At 35.3% G+C, this 18620-nt stretch overlaps 1 long non-coding RNA gene across 1 annotated transcript in view; it reads left to right on the top strand.

Annotated features, from left to right (window-relative positions):
- The window catches only part of LOC110408191, a 72064-nt gene continuing 61897 nt past the window's right edge, over positions 8454–18620 (top strand). The window contains exon 1 of the long non-coding RNA XR_002444214.1: positions 8454–8570. This is a non-coding gene — a long non-coding RNA (uncharacterized LOC110408191). The remainder of the gene's footprint in view (positions 8571–18620) is intronic.

Here is an 18620-nt window from a genome sequence, read left to right as displayed (position 1 = left end):
TAATTAAGATGATTGTTCATCCTAATGCAAGAGAATGATTTCAATGGCAGAAGTGATCATGTGTGTTTAGGTGATCTTTTCTGTTGTATGAGTTTTTAAATGCTAATTAACCGCCTCCAAAAAAAAAAACCACAAAAAAAAAAAAACCAAACAAACAAAAAAACACTGCCAGTAATTGTATGATTCAAACTAGTTTTCCTCATAGAAGATGGTTCAGTGACAATTACATTTAATACAAATGTTGCCTTGATTTCAGGAGATTGGCTCAAAGTGAGAGAAAAACGCCAGTTGAAAATTCTGTGAACAAAAGTGCATTACTTTCTCAACAGGGCTAGCATGAATATCAATGTGTCACAAGAGAGACCATGAATAACTTATGATTCACTGGAAGGGTGAAGAACAGACTTTGAACTCTAGTAATTGCATTTTGTATAAATCTGCTCTTAGCAGCTATTAAACTTGCAATTGCTGATTTGCCTTTTAAGTACTATTAGACATATGTATGAATATTCACCATTCTTCAAATAACAGAAGAAAAGCTAAAGGGTAGTAGTGCATCAGATTAGAATAGTTAAGAAACACTTCTAAAATTCACTGCCGTGAAATACAAATGTAGAAAAGCAATACTGTGAAATAAGTTATTGTAATTGAATAGCAACAACAACAAAAAACTAGCAACCAACTAACAAAAAACAAATGAAACAAACAAAATAAATAAATGAAAAAAAACAATCGGCAAAAGTCTCTTGAATATTTCTCAGAATATCTTCAAAAGTGTAGTGGTATAGAAGTATTTTTTGCCCAATATACACTTCTTTTTTCTAATAAAGTAAAATGAGAAAACAAGTAACCTTCTGCCTTTGGAGAGAAACAAAACAGGAAATTAAAGCATGGAAATTCAAATGCAGATATCACAGATATGTACTTTGGTTTATACGCTTTTGTACTATGAGATCAAGCTTGACATTTATATTTACTCCATATTTTCATATCAGTATCATTAAATATAGATCTAAATTACACTATTTTTCTTCCTCAATTGTATACATTCATTTAGCAAAATAATATCTTACCAACACTCATATCATCTTTTCTAGAAATACAATGATAAATATTTCTAGGCAATGAAAATCCCTTTGCCTATAATAGCAGATATTTGACTATTTGCTTTGAATTTTTTTCTTTTTTTAATTAAGAAACTGAAAGAAGTGTCTTCTATGTAAGTCAAGCTCTATTTTCTTTTGTAAGACCTCTTCTGTTTTATTCACTACTGAGAAAAAATAGTAAGGAGAAGTGGAAAGTGAGGGGGAAAGAAAATAAAAGTACATCTAAAGTGACAAAATTTCCTCAGGAACATGAGGAGATTACTTCACTGCTTGAAAGAAATTCTTACTGGAAATTTTAATCGCTTACAGACATTCAACATCACCATGTCTGATTCCTCCTAGGTCTGAATCTCCACCAGGACTGTAAGTAACTAACTAACTGTAAACTTGCAAAAGAATCTACATCTATATCTTGACATACAAATAAGCATATTATTCTTTTGATGTGTGAAAATCTGATATTTTTGTTTTTTTTTCTGCTAACTGTAATAGATATTTTGTGCACCGTATGAACTTGTACATCATATGTAGCCTTATGTTGTCTTTAAAATGTTCATCAGTATTATTACTAAGAGCTCTGTATATGAAATGAATGAGCAATATGGAGCTGAGAATCTAAAAGTTAAGTAACACTAATTTTACTGCTTACCTCTAGATGAGTGGCTGTAGTAAATATTATCAAGGCAGTTATCAAAATATATCAAAACTTTTTTTCACTCTCTTTTAGTGCAGATATGTTTGCTATTTTCCACTTTATTCAAGTTTATTTTATATTTCTTACTCTTTTCTTTAGTGTGAAATTGAAATAATTTGAATGTCTTACTGAACTGAATGAAAAAAAAAAAATAAAAGCTATTGTATTAGAATACGTACACTTGGCCAGAAAGTATCTATCATTTTAATTGCCTTTTGAAGTTTTAGGTAAATGCAGCTTTGATGCAACAATACTTGCAGGCGTTTGACTTTCAGACAAAATGCAAAAACTAAGAGTTTGTTACCTAGGTGTCTCTATCTCACAACAGTCCTTATGATGAGAGGAACAGTCTAGAGCTAGCTACTAGAGACAATGAAACAAAACAAAAGAAAAACCATGTACAAAATCTGCCTTGGTCAGAGGAAAAGCCAAAATAGTTTAGTAACCTGACTCTAACTGATTTAAAATTGGTGCCTAGGGGTGAGAAGAAACTTCACCAGCAACTCCTGAGTTTTGTTTTATTTAATGTATTTTGGAGTCCTTGTATTTATCTTCTATGATCTATCCCAGTTTCACTCTGATCAAACTTCAGCACCACAACAAGACAAAGAACTCCAGATCTTATCACGTTATTTGAGGAATCATTGCTTTTTTGCTGGCTTAGAACCTACCTACCACTTCTTTCAGTTGGTATTTCTGAATTCTTTTTTGAAATGACAAGAAAAAAATATCCAACAAGAACAACAACAATCTTGAAATATAAATCAATCTCTAATGACACTGAGGAAGGATTAGTTTTCTTAGTCATTCTTTTGAGTTTTACAAAGTTCTACTGAATCATTGTCTGAGCTAAAAGTGTGAAAACAGCACACATTATTTGGTAACTAGTCAAAATTACATAATAAAGAAAATGTGGCCTTAGTATTGGACTCACAATATTTTCCAGTTTTAGGGCCCAGAAGGACACTGTCATCATCATGTTATGAATATGAACATGGTGGGTAAAGACTAGTGTGTGCAGTAACATTTCTCAGTACCCTCAAGTAAAGGCATTATCTCTGGCCCTAAACAAAGGAGATCAATGATGAAAAGCAACCATGAGACACTCGAAGAAATCATGCCCCCTATTTTGATCTGTTGAATATTTTTATTCACTTAAGATAAAAATAATAAGATCATATACTGGTTTTCCCTAACTGAATTCACTCTGTATTTATAGTGCTGTAGCCTAGAAATACAGTGCTGTAACAGAATCTGCGCTTAGGTAAGATTTATAGGTTTCATCTGAGCTTCTTCCACTAAGAGCTTCATTACACTTTTTCATTGTAACAGTAGTTATCTATAAACTTGTTAATGACTACCTACTTATTTTAGTTTTTGCTTAGCTTTGTACAATTGCATGGTGTAATAATCTTATACAATATACATATTAGATGCATGTATATTGTTATAAAAGTCCCACAACAAATGAGATCAGTCTCAATTTGCAACACCGTAAGAGAGAGTTTATTCAATTAAGCAAGCGGCAAGGTGAGCAAAACAGCGCTGGGCAGCCGAGGAGTCAGTGCTCCGCCAACGGCTCGCAATCTAAGCAGGGTTTGAGTACTTTTTTTATGCAGTCCTTATCTCCTGTATACGTGGCCCTTCTGGGGTACTCTGCCTTGCTTCTGTGTCTGCGCGGGCTGTTGCTAGGGGGGTCGGGATCTGCCTCCTGGTGGTCGCTGGGATGAAGGTTCGTAGTTATCTTCACTGCTTTCAGCCACTCACATGTTTGAACCAGGCTCTGTTAGCAAGGTCGTGGTTTTCTGATTCCCGTTGTTGCAACACTGTTTAGGTTAGCAGATGTCCTGACAAGGGGGGGCTTTTACAAAGCAAACCTTGAGTTTCAATTTGATTAACAAACCTCACCCTTTTATTTATTACATATATACTTGTAACTAACAGATAGTACTTAAAAGCAGTTACACAACATGTTGTGATCTATGTGGGACCTTCCACTAAAATGCAATATAGTGGAGTACACGCATGAAGTGATAGCAGGAACTTTGAAAATATGAGCACAGGACTGTACTGTGGGCTCCAAGGGCATAAGCATTCAATAAGCTGTTGATTACACAGCTCTTGGAAGCTGCTTAAAAAAAAAAAAAAAAGTTTTAGGGCTAACAGAGAAAAAGAATAAGAGATTTGTTATAAAACAAACAATATAAAGCAAGTTTGTATGTAATCTTAATTGTAACAAATGCATGGAAATAACCATGGGTGAATCGTAGAATAAGGAAGAAGAAACCACCTGCTTCCAGCATTATGCTTCTCTCAGCTGAAGCCAGTGACAACAGGGCATATGAAGGCACTGAAAGACTGAGCATAACAGAGGAAGGAGTAGCTGCTTCAAGACTGCTACATACATCACATTAACTGTATAAACTATAAGTACTAGTGTAACTGGGCTAACAATAACTCACGATTAGACAGGACTATAGTTAGACTAAAAATAATTCTTAGTTTTCCATGTAAGTTGTGCTCATTTGCGCCACAAAAAAAATGCATTAGTTGTAGCACAAAAAAAATGGTGGAGGCTTTGTTGATGCATAACTGCAAAAATTGCTGCTGTGAAAAAGATTGTGTCATACTTCTTTACAGATAGGGCAATGAAAAGAGTTGATCATTTAAGCATATAGAGTTCAGTATTTCTCGCATACACAGAATGTTGAGGGAATATTCAGAATAAAATCTATGTCAGCCATGGAAAGATTGTGTGGTTGCTAATTAGAACTATATAAAACACAGTTTTGGACTTCAGTACTTAACCACAGCTGATATCCTGTTTTATATGCCTCAAGTGAGATTCATAAGTCCAATGAAACCTGAGCAGAATTTAGAAGTTCAGGTCACAGAAAGCAACTTAGAATGAATGACTTTTTCCTGTAGTGCTTAATAGAAATTTGAATCAGTGCTTTTATATTGATCCTTAGTGCTTCAAGTAAAGATGTACAGGTTTTCTCAGCAGAATGTCAGTCTGGACATGCAGACACGTTTCCTGCTGTATCATCGGAGGGTTGATCCAGAGACCTGCCTGGACTCTATCAAAAGAATGAGAAAAAAATCTTCCATGATGTCACAGCTTTTTTTTTTTTTCCCCATAAACCGTTCTGTAAGTTCCCCTTACAGGGTTTAGCAATTTGTGTATCAACGCCACAAAGTTCAGCTCTTCACAGAATCACAGAATTTGGGGTTGGAAGGAATCTCCAGAGATCTGGTCCAACTCCCTGCAAAAGCAGGTTCCCTATAGTATGTTGCACAGGAGGGCATAAAGATGGGGTTTGAATATCTCCAGTGAAGGAGAATCCACAACCTCTCTGTGCAGCCTGTTCCAGGTCTCCATCACTCTGACAGTAAATAAGTTCTTCAATGTGTTAGTATGGAACTTCCTGTGTTCCAATTTCTGCCCTTTGTCCCTTGTTATATTCCTGCAAGCCACCAAAAAGAGTCAGTCCCCACTGACTTGACTCCCACACTTTAGATATCAATAAACAGTTATGAGATCTCCTCTCAGCCTTCTCTTCTCCAGGCTGAACGGATCCAGATTTCTCAGCCTTTCCATGAATAGAAGATGCTCCAGGTCACTAATCATCTTTGTGGCCCTCATCTGTACTCTTCCTAGGAGGACTCTTCCTCTCTTTTTTGAACCGAGGAGTCAAGAACTGGACACAGTAGTCTCAGTGTGGCCTCACCAGGGCAGAGTAGAGGAAGAGAATCACCACCTTCAGTCTGCTGGCCATACTCTTTTTAATGTATCCCAGGATGCCATTGGCCTTCTTGGCCACAAGGGCAGACCGCTGGCTCATCGCCAGCCTGTTGTTCACTGGGAAGTCTAGATCCTCTGCAGAGTTCCCTTCCAACAGGTCACCTCCTAACCTGTGCTGATGCATGCGGTTATTCTTCCCCAGATGCAAGACTCTACTATTGCTCTTGCTGAACCTCAGCATGTTCCTCTCTGCCCAACTTTCTAGTCCATCCAGGTCTGTTGTACATCTGAGTCTCAGGCCACTAAACAAGTATGGTGAGATGATCTGCAAGGAGAGACCACTCCATTCCTTCCTGACAGAAGTCTTCCAGCCAGCAAACACATCTCATTGGCTTGCTGAGAATATCAGATAAAAATTCAACACAGTGCAAAAACCTGTTTGTTTTTTGTGTATGATGGGAAGTGAATAACGGATTTGTGTTTTTATTTGTGTATATGCTTGTATGTGCTTGGCGAGAGGTACTCCTCAAAAAATTAACAAAAAAGGAGGACAGTAATACTGTCCAAAAATGAGTTTCATATGATACAATGCATGTGTTGTAAATCTTCATCTGAACTATTGTTCTTCAAGATCATTGAGTCAACAGAGAAAAACAGACTCTTCAAGTTGAAGAAAATTACAGAATCATATAATATAAGGCATCTCTGGAGATTATCTAGTCCAAAATTCCTGCTCAAGCCAGGTCAGGTAGGTTTCTCTGGACTGTATCTTTCTCATCAATGAGAAAAGTCCATCTTTATTCTTTGTTAACATACCTCAGATATTTAGATAAAAAAGAAACCTTGATAAAATCTCATTTGAACCTTCTCCAGACTGAACTGTCTCAACTCACTCAGCATTCCAAACATCCACTGTTCCTACCCTTCTGTCACATTTGGGTCCATGCTCTGAACTAGTTATTACTCTCTGTATGCCCATGTCTCTCTTGAACTAGGGAGCCCAGATACAGACACAGCACCCCATATATGGTCTTACTAGTGCAGGCTAATATATAAATCATCTGTAGAATGAAACCAAGTATGCTATAAAATTACCGATTTTTTTTTCAGCCTGCTTGGAAAGAAAACTCACATAGATGCCTGAATTCCATTCACTTTGACCTAATTTTGCTCATCTCTAAATATTATCTTCCTGTTTAAAAATAAGGTATGTCATGGTGTCACCAACATTTTGGACAAGATATGATAACTAAAGCATTTTTCAGAAGCTTTATTGAACTTCTATGATGTTAAATGTACAAATTTGAAACCTTGGTCTTGTGGCTACATAACTTGTTAGAAAATATTCATTATATACTACTCATGATGCTATTGTTTTTCTTCAACAGTCGTTTAGTTTGTAATGTTAGAAGTCATATCAGTAGGATCCCAAGCTTACAACTGCTATTCTAGCAGTAAAATTTTGTGGTTAATCTTTTACTTGTTTTTCTCTTATTCCCATAAATCTCATTGTCAGCACTGGGACTTGTCTCAAAGTAAATGGCAAACCACTGCAATCTTAATGGTTATGCAGTTCAGTAGAAAATGAACTGTATGAATCTGTATCCCTTCAGAGTAGTGTGAAAGCTTAAGCCAATTATCTTGTTTTCTGGATGAGTGCTTTAGCCTCAAACTTGAATGCAAAAGTCAATAGATTCTTTCTTTGTTTTACAATGTGTAACCCATCCTCATTTAAACATCTTCTTAAAGAGGAAGACTACATATTTAAAATCCCATTGGGCAGATATGTTTGCTGTGCAGCTGAAGTTATGGTCCCCATAAACATTCAGCAACTGTCAACGAATGTCAATAGGTTCCATTTTTTTCCACAAGGAGGAATTCAATTATGCAATTCTGCTCCATGTACACTTCCATGTCAGATGCCATTTTGTCAGACTGTCCCTCTGCTGCCATCTGTTGCACAGCAAGAGAATTTAACTGAACACTGGTGGGAAGGTTCAGCCTCTACTGCTGTAACACCAGCATTCACCTCTGACATTGTGGGACAACATAATATAGTAGAAGACATTATTTTTGGAGCAGTTCTCATAGTATAAGATTCCCTGTTTATAGCTGATAATCTGGAAATTTCTTAAGATCACTTAATGTTATACAGGTCATCCTACAAATATAGTGCTTATATCTCTCTGCAATTTGCTATTGTAGACATTGCGTAATATATATATATATATATATTTAGACCAACAGTCATAAATATTTCATTCCTCCCAAGAAGTTTAACCTAGGCTCATGACTAAACCTGTGAAATTGTCCACAATTCCTGCATACACTGTGAGTTTTCACCTGTAAATACTTTTTAATATACTGAATGTCATCCTTTTTGCGATTAGATTTTGTGGAAAATAATACTGAAAGTAGTATTCCTACAATATTTCTAGTTTATCCTCTATTAAATTGTCTGTAACTTAAATCAAGGATGTAGCACTAAAGAATTTTTTTGCAGCAAAGAAAGGTGAAAATCAACAACATAGTCTTTGACATTTTTCATGTCCACAATCTCTAATGATATTTCATTCCCATCTAGAAATTGTTTGAAAATACTGAATTGATTTTAACATGCATACACGAATTTTCAAATCCAAATGGAGTAATTTCATTACTGTTATTCTGCAGTGTGTTGGAAAAACTTTGCTTGAATAGGCTTGCTCAATTTTCATTATCCAAAAAGAGAGGAGAATATTAAGCTTTCTCTATTTGAAAAAATGGGAGAGTTATCATGGTTTTGTGATTTTTGTTGTCGGTATTCCACATCATAACATCATGTAATGCATTGGCAGTTAAAGAGTTAATTTCCTGGTTTCTGCAAACTGCTTTTTTTTGTGTTTAGTCCTCTGAGGGGGAGGGGAGGAGCTGCGTTCCCCAGAGGTCTTTGCGTCTGGAGGGGGTGGTGAAGCTGTGTGGCAGGCCCGGAGTCTCTTCCTTCCTACCCGGCAGAGAAGCACGTGGTACTTCTGCAGCTTACAGTGTAAGAATCTTGACTTGAAACTCTCTGTTTGATGTATTGGCCTCAATTTCGATATAATATTTAGTAAATTGGCGTTCCTCCTCAGATTGGTGCCGCTGTTTTGTTTTAGATCTGTCTACGAGTTCCCTGCCTTTCCCTTTCCCCCTTTGTTTTCCCCAGAGCGGGTCCGCCGTTCTCCTGCCGCATTAGCCACCGGACAAGTCCGGGCAGGCCATACACTGCCTGCCGGTCTTTTTTCTTTTTTTTTCCTTTCCCAGGCCTGTGGGCCTGCTGTCCCCCTGTCACGGACACAGATCCTTAGATAATGCCGTGACAAGAGTCCGTTGGGACAGTCCCCCCTGCAGGGTCTCTCAAAGTATTGGAGGTGCAGCCTCCTCTTATCCTTACTTCCCAACCACATTTATAAGGGCAGGTAGCAACAGGGCAAGGGGAAATGGTTTTAAACAGGAAGAGGGTAGATTTAGGCTAGATATTAGGAAGAAAATCCTTACTGTGAGGGTGGTGAGACACTGGAACAGGTTGCCTAGCAAGGTTGTGGATGCCCCCTCCCTGGAAACATTCAAGACCAGGCTGGATGGGGCTTTGAGGAACCTGGTCTAGTGGGAGGTGCCCCTGCCTATTGGAGGGGGTTGGAACCGGATGATCTTGAAGGCCCCTTCCAACTCAAATCATTCTACAATTCTGTCATTCTATGGGTCTATGATTGTCCCTCCTCATTGGCTGGAATACTTGCAGGTTACAGACTTCCTGGTCTGCTTAATATATATTCCCCCTTGTATGTGACTCCCTTTCATATCATGCATCATATATGTAATTTGCTCCAACTTTATGCTGCCCAGGGCAGAGAAGTTAATATTAATTAAGCTATTAAGCCTGTGTAGTAAGTCCAAAGTTCATTAACTCATTTTGGAGATTGACTTGTGTAACTGAAGCCTTATTCGGTGAGAGTTTACAAAGTAAATACAGATATCAAGCAGAGAGGAATTTGCAAGCCTCTGCACAACTTGTTTGCAAGGACACCTTGTTCAAGAGCCTCTTTCATCTCAAGTGGAAAAACAAAACAAACAAACAAAAGCAAGGTTCTTCACTGGCTTGAGAATTTGTTTGTGTCATGAAATGTCTGAAATTAACACATATGCTTATGCCCTTTGCTGATCAAGAAGAAAGCTCATGCGGATTCCTTGAGACTCTGAATATTCTCTTTTAAGAAGTAGTTGGAAGGGAAATTGATTATCAAATCAATTGCTTTGAGACAAAATAAATTTCTGTGATAAAATAAAAAGCCCTCAAAATATAAAGTGGTAACTTCAAAAATATTATCATTGCACTAATGCATCTTAATTCATTTTTGTTTGCTTGTTTACTGTTTAGTTGTAAAAACAGCCTGCTAAAGATGAAGATTTGAGAGCCATAGAAGGTTAGGAAGTATATTGCTTGAGATGGGACAAAAACATTTTTCCACTGTAAAACATTTATGTTTAGCAGACTTAAATGGGTCAAGATTTTAAACCAATTGTATATGAGACTTTAGCATTATTTGCTGACATAGTGTTCAACTGAATACCACAAAATCATATGATCAAAAACATGACAGAGATGATGCTTTGCATGTTTATTTATTTTGTCTAGTAAATGAACCACAAATTTTCCTTTTTTTTTTTTTTCTTTTTTGTTATATCTGGAAGGTATTATTGAAGTTAATATTTATGAAAATGCTACACTAAATGCTACTTCAGCTACACTGCCATAGCTAAAGCTTGTGAAGTCTTCTCTAATTTTCTTCTGGTTTCTGGAATCAGTTTTCATTAAATTTTAGAACTAAACTATGTAGAATTCAATACGTGTAACAATTTTGTATCTTAGCTGAGGTTTGTTGTTGTTGTTACTTGATTTTTTGTTTCATTTCTTCATTTTTAATCAAAGGTGGACGATTTTTGGCTCTTCTCAGTGTGACTAAATTAACTGTATTCCTAGAAAACAAAGTAGATTTCCATTGTTTTGATGGTATGATTCCATATACTGTGGACAGAACAAGCTAGATATTTTGAAGAAAAGCAGTGAATTTAATGACTTTTCAAGTTCTGTTTCTGAGATTAGTGCCTTGACTTTGCTTTCCCTATTTGAAAAAAAAAAACAAACACAAAGCAAAACAAAAAAACTCACTAGATCATTTCTTTTCTTTTTAAGTGTCAGTGTACCTAAATTAATACCTAATTAACTTCTAAATCCCTTCCACTTAAGTAAGGAACTTTATTTTAGTGCCAAAGGTCAATTAATAGTCAACTGAGAGAGTAACTCCTTTAAAGAATATACTAAGGACAATAATTTCTTTGAAATTCTGAGAAATAATTCTTTTAGTAACATTTAGGAAAAACAAAACAATTAAATCTGGATGAGTACTGAGAAAAAAAAATCATGGAACTATGTGAAAAAGCATCATATTGTGCCATCTCATTCATTTCTATTTGAAGTTATTCAATAATTCTAGTGATAAAACTAGTTCATCTATTTTGTTACAAACAATAGCTTACAAGATAAAAATAATAACAATAACAATAATATTGTCAGTTTCAATTTTTACTAAAAAGTGATTTATTTAGATTCCTCTTATAAAGTAATACAAAAAGAAAAAAGAAAAAAAATGAAGAAAAAAACAACAACAAAAAATCATTTAAATAGCTAATCCAAAACCCACTTAGTAAAATGTTTTATGAACTCAGATGATATTTTCATTAATATCTAAAAATAAAGAAAACACTGAGGAAATTATATGCCTGAGACATAATTGGCATATCATGCACTTCAGTGATGAATAATTATAGCATGCCATCAAATATTACATAATCAAAAGAAGTAGCATTTGTAAAATTTATAAGATATAACCAGTTGTGGTTTAATCTGGCAGGGAGCTAAGCACCACACAGTCATTTGCTCACTCTCCCCTCCTAGTGGGAAGGGAGATGATTGGAGAAAAAAAAAAAAAAAAAAAAGTAAAACCCATGAGTTGAGACAAAAACTATTTCCTAACTCAGAAAAGAAAACAAAAAGTAGAATAACAATATTAGTGATAATAATATAATATGTATTTCCAAAACGAGTCATATTCAACGCAATTGTTCACCGCACACTGATGGTGTCAGTCCCCAAGAAACGTCTGTCCCCTAGCCAACTCCTCACTGTTTTTAAAAGTCTTTTTCACATTGCATCATATATTACTCAGTATCCTTTTGATGAGTTTAGGCCAGCTGTCCTGGTTCTGTCCTTTCCAAGCTCTGTGTGCTCTCTCACCCCTCCTTGCTAGCAGGACAGTACAAGAAGTCAAAATGTCCTAGGCTACGTGCAGCCACTGCTCAGTAAGAACTGAAACATCAGTGTGTGTTATCAACATCGTTTTTCCCTCAAAGCCAAAACATAGTATCATACCAGACACTGGGAAGGAAAAAATAAAAGAACAAGACAGCCCTCTGTCCCAGCTGAAACCAAGAGAACAGTTTAATTTAAATATGACTGGATGTTTATATCACAGATGAAGCACATTATTCTGTTCACTTGAGACTTAAATCAGCCTAGTGATCTCTATCATTTGGAGGTTGGCTACGCAGACAAAAATTTTATTTTAAAGGGAAGAGTACATTTAAAATGCCTTATACAGTTTCAGTAAACTTAGCCTTACCATAACATTAATTCCAAAAATGTCGTTTACTTTCAGTTCACCTGTTATCCATGGAAGGCGTCATTTGTGGAGGCAGAAGTTGAGAGAAAAAAGGATACATTAAGCAAAAAATGAGTTAATTGTTATGTAGGTAACAAACCATGGCCTAATAATGCATCACTTAGATAAGACCAATAGGACAAGCTGTGTCTGACAGGAAAAAAAAAAAAAACAAGATGCCTATTAAAGTTAGCTTTATTATATCTTAATTCAAATTCAATTTGGATGACTTCCTGCTTTAACAGTATGTAATTTGGCATGTACATCTTTACAGTTCTCCTGAAGCTAGTATGAGATATGGAGAGATGGAAACTCAAAGCTGAATTTTTAAGAATTCCTTTGACTTATTCTGTTTCTAGGTTTCTGCCTATTGCTCACTACAGGAGTAATCAGCATTAGACTTTTGCTTTAAGTTTTCTTCATGCTAAAAGAAAAGTACAGATGTTTGAGTCTGATTCAGCCAACCATCTTTAGACTTTTACATTAAGATAGAAAGAACCACTTCCTAAAAATCTCTTTATTATCCTTACAGTGCTTATTTAAGGAGGCTGCAAAATAGATATATCTATGCTTTGTCAGATTCTGCGTTTGTTCTTTAATTAGGCAAATATAATTGAAACTCAGATTACGTACTAAGTTAAGGGTACATTAAGTTTGTTTTCATTTATTTATTAGTTTCCTCACATATTTATTTTAAAAACAATTGAATTTTAAGATGGAGAGGGGAAGGCAGGGGGGGAGAAATGGAGATGGGAGGGGAGGGAAGAGGGGGGAAATCCAGACTGTAATGAGGCGGAAAAGATTTGAAAAGTTTAGGTAAGGTGTTATTATAAGAGATTTTTACTTTCAAACAGTAGTAAGGGTGATGCAAAAAGGACATAAATATTAGAATTTCTATGCCCAAGTGTGCTCTTAATTCCTTAATGTTGTTCTTCAGTAGTTGCCCAAAGAAATTTAATTCTGTACATCTTGTCACTAAAAATCTCATGAAATACACACTGCTTACGATCTTTACTATTGATTTATGCCTGTGTTAGACATTCTATACTCTTTTATAATTCACGAGAAGAACCACTACTTTCAAAATTTAAATTCCTCATCCTAACATGAACAAATATAATCATTTAATCTAGAATATGATTATTATGTAATTAAAATGTCTACAATAAGATGAAATATTTTCCCTGAGCATTTATTTATTTTTATCTACTTTGTAAGGTATCTAATGAGAATAGTTCCAATATAATCATTACAATAGTTGATTATTAATGTCAGATTAACTTCATCTACGTGCTTCAGTTTCTGCTTCTGGAGATACCCCAAATGTTCAAGTCTCGACAGTTCTAGAAACTACTTCATAGTTTCTTGTCATCATTCTCACATCTGACCCCAGATCTAACACAGTTGTTCCTTCCGTCTGACTGGATTCTAACAATACCAAAGAAGAAAAGAATTATAACAGTAATAAATTAGAAAGAGGGTCATGCTACATCAATGTATTCATAAACAATGCAGAACACTACAAATGCAATTTCTATTGTCCTCTTTTAAGCTGTCCTCAAGATGTCAAATTAAGAATTGAAGAGATTCTGTAGAAAGTCAAATGATGCAAATAACAAATGATGACAAGGTGTTCTGCTGACATTACGTGTAAGTACTATTAGTTAATTCAAGGGAATTAACTTGGGTTAACTTAAGGGTTTAGGAACCCTTCAGAAATGTATTGCTGAGAAACTACTAGAGCTGAATCTGAGGGACGCATATCTATCTCTATAACTCTATATCTCAGTATATTTATCTCACTCTGTCTGGTTGCTCATTAGAGCTGACCAGTCTTCAAAATCCTTAAAACACTATTTTCTTCATACCTTCACTACACTTCTTTAACATGTTTTTTAAACTATTTAAGCAAGTGAGGCTTCATTTACTTTGGTACTGATCACAAAGGAGAGACTTAGGCAATCTAAACATACAGCTTTTTTAAGTTTTCTGTGTTAGATGCTAAGTTTTTCAAGTTCACTGAGAAACTTCCACAATTACCACAATTATTTTTTTGTTGTTGTTGAACTTCAAATTCCTTTATCTTCCTTCAACAGTCATTCTTACGTATAATCTGATCGTAAAATTGAACATCCAGTCAGTATTTTTTGAAAAAGAACACTTCAATTTTCGGCAGTGAACATGCAAAAGATGGAAAAACATACAGATTAGAAAATATATATACCAAAGGCATTTAAACAGTTTATTATTTTAGTTTTTCATTCTCATTTCCAAGATCTTTCAGAGAGCTCACAAATATTATTTCTTTCACAGGTTCAGATAGGTAAAATACAATAAATAGAACCACAGCCATAATTTTAAAATATTTTTTTTTTTCTTTTTTTTTTTACCTGCTGGTGTTCCTTTCTGAGAAAACTTGTTTTTGAATAAGGTCTGAGATGACTAAAATAGCAAAGCCCATTTGTTTACTTTGGTATTTTGGTTAATTTTGCATGACATGCTTTCTCCACACTAAAGGCATGATTTTGCAAAGCCGTTCTCTGCTTAAAAACCTTTTACTAAAATCAAGGACAGGAAAATTTTGCCTTTGGCATTCTGTAAATAAAGTCATCTGTAGTTCTCATGAGTTCAATTTCAGGTTGTATTGCTGTTTAGGTTCCTGGGGCACTTGCCTTTTTATATTTTTCTCTGGATAACTGTAAGGTTCTGTATAGATGTTTTACTTCTTTGTGTAAATTAATATAAAAGAAACATCTCCATATTTTCTGAGCATGCCAATTACCTTATCTTCAAATCCCATGATGGAACTTCTCTTTTGCCCATATCTTATCAGAGTGTTCAGGTTCGAAATATTCAAGACTGCTACATCAAAGTCTGTACAGAGATAATGTCATTGTTACAAAAATGCCATGCATGTCTCCCTGCTTCCCTTTATAAATCCTATAATTCCTATTTCATTATTTTTGATTATGTAAAAATATTAGATTCTTCTCCTCTCTTTTTTGAGGATTTCAATATTTTAAAATTATTAATGAACAAGACTTAGTTCATCTTCTCCATTGTTTCCAATGGTTTTGGTTTTTTTCTCCATAATAAAGTTTTATCATTTGAATTGCACTACTGCCTTGTTGTACTTATTCCTTTCACAAACTTTCAGATCATGTTGGCTGATGTCGTTCTGCTTTTTTCATTTTTATAATGGCATAGTTTGCAAAATGATTATATATGATTATTATACATCTTACTTTGGACATTGGATTATTGCTGATTACTATTCTGTTTCAGTTTATACCCCATTTAATTACCAGTGTAGATTTATGTAGACTTCTATGCTTTGTCTGATTTATTTTATCTCTTTTCCACTGTAACTCATTATTTATGATTCTGTCAGATCAATCAAATCATTGACTGGTGCACTACTTCACCTCTTCAACCATACCAGTTTCTTAAAGTTACATGTATCTTTGACTTTGGCAAAAACAAAAAAGTAGGAAAGTAGTATGGAAAGAACGTTCTAGTACAATAATTTCATGGAGACATTTGTAAACAGGTTCATATACTTTTACAGTAAATTTTTTTGTTTGTTTGTTTGCTTAGGATAAAAAAAAAGGAAAGAAAAAAAAGGAAAGGAAAATGCATAACATTATCTCCTATCAACTTCTTAATATTACTTAACTTACTGTGCATTTACTTCATGCTGGTCTTACAGATTTAGTCCAGATTTTAAGTGGTCACTTTCTTGTGTTGACTACCAAGATCTAACACTGTTAACTTCTTTGTTACCACTTGTAATTGTTTGAGGCTCATTTTATATCTAAATTGTGAACTAGGCTCTTTGGAAAAAAAAAAATTGAGTCTTCCTAGCAAGTCTTTTATGATTTTGTTGTCATTGCTTTAATCTCTCAGTGGACTGAACTATTCACACAACATTGCAAAAGCCAAATCAAGCACTTGATCAATTTTTGATGTAGTGCTACTGTATTTGAAAGACTGATTATTAGTTAAAAGAGAAATCTGCATCTGTTTCTTCTGCATGCGAGAAAACAGCTTATCTGGTAGTCTAGGAAAAAAAAAGTGCTTTTCTCTGTTTCTCTAACACAATTAAGAACTAAATAAAATTGAAATTTATTCAGGAGAAGCTGAAAATTTATTGCAACCACAATAAGAGCAGACTATGTTGGTTATTATATAATGTGCAACATTTTCTCTCTTTTCCTTTCTCTGTAAGAGAGGTATGATCAGTCACTCAGTCTACAAGAGACCTTTATTGATGTCACCTGTTCTCCTTCACTACTTGAAGGAATCATATGGAAATGTTGCACATTTTTTTTTTGTTTTTTTTAAAAAAGTTATAAAAAACAACTGTAGTGTGTACTACCAGAGTAAGCTCATACTCAATAAATTTGAAAATGATATAAAACTGGGTTGACATTCCAAATAGTTGTGGTGCAGTTCACAAGGACCTTGACAAACAGCAGAAATGGGTTACCAAAATCTCAGAAAGTTTAGCACAGAGAAATGTGAAATCCTATTTCTGGGAATAAGTAACTCCAGACCTAGGTCTGGGGTCAGTTGGCTGGAAAGCAGCTTTGCAGAGAAGGACCTGTGGGTCTTGGTGGACAAGAACCTGAGCAAAAGCCAGCAATGTGCCCTTGCTACAAAGAAGGCCAACAGCCTTCTGTGTTACATCAGGAACAGCATCAATAGAAGACTGAGGGATGTGATCAACTCTGGTAAAGCCATGTGTGCAGTTCTGGGTCAAGGTCTAGGCTTTCCTGTATGAGAAAAGACTTGAATTTTCTTGGAGAATGACAGAAAAGGGCCATGAAATCAATGACAGCAATGTAGCATCTTTTGTACAATGAGAAGCTGAGACCTAGGACAGATTAAACTGGAGAACATCCAATGGGAATCGAGTCATTGTATGTAAATTCTGACAGAAGGAAGTGAAAAAGATTCAGCCAAACTCTTCTTAGTGGTATGCAGTGATGGATCAAGAGGCAATAAGCACACAGTGAACTTAAAAAATATATTCATTTACATCGGAAAATATATTACAAGGGTGATTGGCTGGTACAGTCTGCACACAGATGTTATGTAGTCTTCCTCCTTGGAAATACTCAAAACCTGACTGGACATAGTCTTGGGCAGCCATGCCTATGTGACCTTGCTTTACCATGTTGTTTGAACCAGATCTCCAGAGGTGACCTCCTACATCAGCAATTCTGTGATTCTGTCTCTTCAGCTGAACATGATCTCAGTTCCTTTGCTTTGTTTCAGGCACTAGAACAGGCTGCCCAAGGAACTGTCCTCATCCCTGGAGGTATTTAAAAGATGTGTGGACGTGGCACTAAAACTACTAAGGCTTAGTTAATGTTTGTACTTGATGATCTTGAATGTATTTTCTGAGCTAACAAATAAATAAGTATATAAATAAATAAAATATGTTGTTGTATTTAGCATTAGAAAAACTGATCCAAACTGCAAAACAAAGGATTACTTGTACCATTCTGTAGTATACAGAATGGAGAAATAGGCACAGTGTATATATTATATGGTACATAATACACTGCATATTTGTATTTCTCAAATAGTATGTGAACATTTTTGCCTAACAGGCAAAAATGATACATGTGATCTAATCTCTACCTCAAATACATACCTATAATCAATTATCTTTTGTTATAAAAGTGTGAGCATTCCTTTCAGTCTATTAGATCCACATGATTGCTCAGCTTTTAAAAATAGAACTAAAATATGCCAGAGACAGAATTAGTGTTAGAAAGAAAATAATTTCTGTGTGAAACTACTACTAGTCTGAATGATGCACCTCTTCCTTGTACTTCATTTAGGTAGCTAAACAATACCAAAAGATTTAAGACAAGGTGCTCTTTTAGGTTTCTTGTTGGTCAACCTAGTCAGACACCTTCTTCCTTGTGTGTCTTGAGGATTGGTCTGAAAAAAAGGGAAACAAGAGCTAAAGAACTGAACTTTAGAGTAGCCGCACTGTCAAACTGTGGGCTCTCTGGATTTGTTTCTTCTCCAGCTTGCTACCTGTCCAAGGATAAATTGAGACAATGCATCATAGGTGGAAGAGACAATAATTTGTCATTGCTAGGTGATGTTCTGGCCAGGGAACCATTCTGTATGTTTTTAGCCATACAGTTGCCATGGTTGCTTACCTCACCTTTCTTGAATACCTGAACTCTCCTTATTGTTTCGTTAAAGGGTAAATACCCATTTCAGTGCTATTAGTCCAGTCACATTCAAATGGGATAACACAGACGCGCCTGGAGAGTTTGACTGTACCCAGTGAGAACTCTTACAAGCATGGATTC

Source organism: Numida meleagris, chromosome 1 (assembly GCF_002078875.1).
Source record: "Numida meleagris isolate 19003 breed g44 Domestic line chromosome 1, NumMel1.0, whole genome shotgun sequence".
NCBI classification, from domain to species: Eukaryota; Metazoa; Chordata; class Aves; order Galliformes; family Numididae; genus Numida; species Numida meleagris.
This window is presented reverse-complemented; position numbering and strand designations above follow the sequence as displayed.